Here is a 4368-nt window from a genome sequence, read left to right as displayed (position 1 = left end):
AGGGCCTACTCTGCCTCCACCGCCATCAGCAGAGGACATTCCGGGGCCTTCTTCACAAGCACCACACACCAATACAACACCAAAACACCATGACTGTATAGATTCAATGAAGGCACAAATCCGGAGATTGAACTCGCAGGTGTGCAGGCTGAAATCGCAGGTGAAAGATCTCAAACAAAAAAAGAGTAGCAAGGCTGTGGCAAAGGGGTTGCTCATGAAGGAGCTGCAGCGTGTGTTGTCGGCCAAATCTTTTGCCTTTGTTTACACACAGATCCGCATGTGCGAGCGTAAGACTCCAGGTTTCCGTTGGTCCACCAAAGACAAAGCTTTTTTCCTTTCTCTCCTCCACACAAGCCCAAAATGTTACCGGCTTCTCTGCAAGGTGTTTTCAATGCCATCTGTTCGCACTCTGAAGAAGGTAATGAAATCGGTTGATTTCAAGCCAGGCTTCAACCGCAGTGTCCTGACAACAATGCAGAAGGCCATGGAGACCACCAAGCCAATGGACAAGGTGTGTGCAATCATCACAGATGAGATGTCCATCAAGGAAGCCGTCCACTACAATGAGTCTGCTGACAAAGTCGAGGGGTTTGAGGACTTGGGGAAAGGACAGCGGAGTCCATATGTGGCCAACTATGCCTCAGCCTTCATGGTGAGGGGCCTTTTCAAAGAGTGGAAACAGCTCTTCGGATACTGCTTCAGTAGTGGGCCCATTCCTCATGATCGTCTCCAGTCACTACTGTTTGAAGGAATCCGTGAGCTGAGAAGTGCAGGGATGGAGTGTCTTGTTTTCATCTGTGACCAGGGTGCTGGAAATCGTGCCATGCTCACGCGCCTTGGGGTGACTATGGACCAGCCGTATTTCGATGTTGATGGCATCAGAATTTTCTGCATGTGGGATCCACCGCACCTCATAAAGGACATCAGGAACAATTGGAGGAACCATGGCTTTCAATTGGATGGGAATGAGATCACCTGGGCCATCTTGGAAGATCTGTATGCTTATGACAGCAAACAAGAAATTCGTCTTTGTTGCCGTCTAACAAAAAAACATGTGTATCTCCCTCCATTTGCCTCCATGCGTGTGAGGTTTGCTACACAGGTCCTGAGTCACTCAGTTGCAGTTGGAATCAAGACACTGTCAGAAGTCAAGCGTCTTACTGGCAAACTTCAGCAAAACTACATGGCGGCCGCCAAGTTCTGTGAAAGCTTTAACGGCCTGTTTGACTGCTTCAACTCCAAGCAGTTGAAAGACTCTCACAAGCTGAAGTCTGGACTGTCTGAAGTGTCTGCCCATTTTCCATTCCTGGACAGCTGCATGGAGTGGCTTCCACGTCTGAGGCTTCTAGATGCTTCTACAACCAAGCAGGTCCAATGTGTTGAGGGGTGGCAGCATAACATCCTGTGCCTCAAAATGCTGTGGTGTGATCTTCGTGAGCGGCATCAGGTGTCCTTCCTGTTGACAAACAGATTAAATCAAGACTGCCTGGAAAATGCCTACTCAAGCATTAGAGGTACGTAAAATTTAAATTATGTATTTGGTATAGCATTGCCTGGAACACTTTAAAAGATTATCTTTCTTGCTCAATGTGCAATATCAAAAATATATTTTAAAAATGATCCTAAAGTACTACTAACTTTCAGTTGATCCAGTTTTGATGTGATGTGTGTTTGTTTTCAGCCCGCAGTGGTAATCGTGACAACCCTGACTCTGTCCAGTTTGAATGTGAACATCAGGCTGTGGCCACAGGATTAATGTTCAACAACTGTGAAAAGACCAATTGTGAAGAAGATCTCAACACGTTCTTGCTGCAGATCAGTACATATGCCTCCCAGAACTGTCCCCCGGGCATCAGTGACGCAGAGAGGATCACAAAGGAGCACAGCTACTCTCAAGGAGCTCCTGATTCTGGGGCAACAGAGATTGGGATCCATCCAGTGGAATCCAATCAGACTCTTTCCAACCAATCAGTCAGTGACTCTGGAGATCTTGGTAAGTAATACTTGAGTATGATTTTCATAACATTTTACATATTCTTGTGAAATTTGAACTACTAACATTTAATTGTTTTATTATCCATTAAGAAGGACTGATGGACTGCACTGAGGTCAGGGTGAGAGAAACTCTCTTGATGGGTGAGAAAGACAAGTCAGGGAGTGAGATCGGCCAACACCAGCTGTCTACCCCTTGTGACGCTGTGGATCTCAGAATACAGAGACAAAGCTCAACCAGAACCAGTCTACAAGAACATAAGGTCCAGAACTCACGACAGGTTGATGGTCACCAATAATCAGGATTTTCACAAACTAGAAATTCAGGCTCATTTAGTTTGTTTGTTTGTTTTCTTGTCTCTAGAGTGGTGATACTGTCCTGAAATCTGACTTCGACCCACCTGAAGGTGTTCTGGACATGCTGAGCAAGATGACTCCAGTTTCGTCGTCCTCTGCATTTGACCTTGATGGAAATGTGCTTGTGTATATTGCAGGCTACATTGTGAATAAGGTTGTGGGTAAATTCTCTGGTCCTGAAGGTCCCTGTAACGACTGCTCACTTCTCACTACATACATGCCTACTGATAGCAGATACACATTTCTCAAGGACAAGCAATATACTGACCTCGTCTTAGGTGAGAAAGGCCTGAAAGTGCCCAGCACAGCACTGGTTGATTTGATCACTGCCCTTGAGTCTAACTTTCGGAAAAATGTCAACTCAGTGATCCACACACTATGTTTGGGACAGAAGCTATTTAACAGTAGCATGGAGGTTGTCAGTGAGTGTAGTGAGGTAGTGTGTGGTAAGGAAGCATGCAGACATTCGCTTGTTTACATGGTTAAACTGTTCAACAGGATCAGAATTCACCACGTCTTGCGCACCCAAAATAGGAGAATCTCCCAGCCAAATCAGAAGCGGAATAGAAAGTTTTTAAAACTAAGCCATAACTAGAAAATGCATTTCCTGCAGAAATAAAGCACAAAGCATTGCTAAAAATTACAGAAATTTGAAATTAAAGTAATACTAGTCCATACCCCGTCGGGGCAACATAACATCCGCCCCGATATATACTCAGAAACAGTGTAAAATTGGGAAAATTAAAACATTGTTTACTTCACTTTCTGCCTATGCCAATGCTCAATGGCCATGTGCAGTTTAAGATGGATTGGCCAACCCGCTCGAAGCAGCAACTGCTTCATTGCCTGAATGCATGATTTGAGTGGAATAAAGATAGGCAAACCTGTTGCCATTATTCAGGCTGGTGGGCCCCAGCAAAAAACTGCTCATTTGTCTTTGTGTTGTGATATTTCACATATAGACCTGAGGTAAAATGTGACAGTTGTATGAATCTCTCTTGTCAGAGGTGAGATTGTAGCTACTCAAGCTGCAGCCCAACTGCACTTTGTATTTTTACATAGTTATCTTATACTTGGTTTCATATAAGTAAATTGAGATTGGCTGAATCTAAATCTGTAGCTAAATTGAAGAATCATTATCATTTAAAAGATGTACAGCACTCATATTTTACATATAAATATTTTTTACATGTACTGGCTTTGCCTAATGATGTAACCGTGGTGTTGCACCATCATTTCACCTTCAAAATAGGGTAATAAATGCATTTTTCTATATGTATGCAGGTTTAGCTTACAATATGGTTTGACTGATTTTCTCCTGCTCACAAAAAAAAAGAAAAAGGAAGTTTTTGGAGTTATTTGTTTTGTGTTAAAATCTAGATTTCTCATTCTTTATCAAATCTCCCACAGGACTGATGGCATATTTTATATTTCTGTTTAAATGTCTATTTATTTCTCTTACAAACACAATTTGATTGGTTTTACACTATAAATGTTTGATCTTTAATTTACCATATTCTTCTTGTACATAGCCTACTGTAAATAAATCTTTTTTTCCTTACAATATGACGTCGCCATTAATGTGTTTCTAGTTAAAATATAGATATATATGTTGTCTTTTTTTCCTAGAGTGGAATATTATTAGCCTCTTGGACATATATCAGAACTGATTACTGCTTTAACATTAAAATATATCATTAACATATATATATTATTTTATTATTACTGTCCCCTATGAAAGAACACTCAGCACTTTACATACTGTACATAGTACTGTATATTATTATATGTATTATTATTTGTTCTGAATATGCATATTCGTGATATGCTGTTCTTTCTTCCTAGAGTGGAATGATAGAGAATATTATATATATATATATACACTGAGCAAAAATATAAACTCAGCACTTTTGTTTTTGCTCCCATTTTTCATGAGCTGAACTCAAAGATCTAAAACATTTTCTATATACACAAAAGACCATTTCCCTCAAATATTGCTCACAAATCTGTCTAAATCTG

Source organism: Epinephelus moara, chromosome 9 (assembly GCF_006386435.1).
Source record: "Epinephelus moara isolate mb chromosome 9, YSFRI_EMoa_1.0, whole genome shotgun sequence".
NCBI classification, from domain to species: Eukaryota; Metazoa; Chordata; class Actinopteri; order Perciformes; family Serranidae; genus Epinephelus; species Epinephelus moara.
This window is presented reverse-complemented; position numbering follows the sequence as displayed.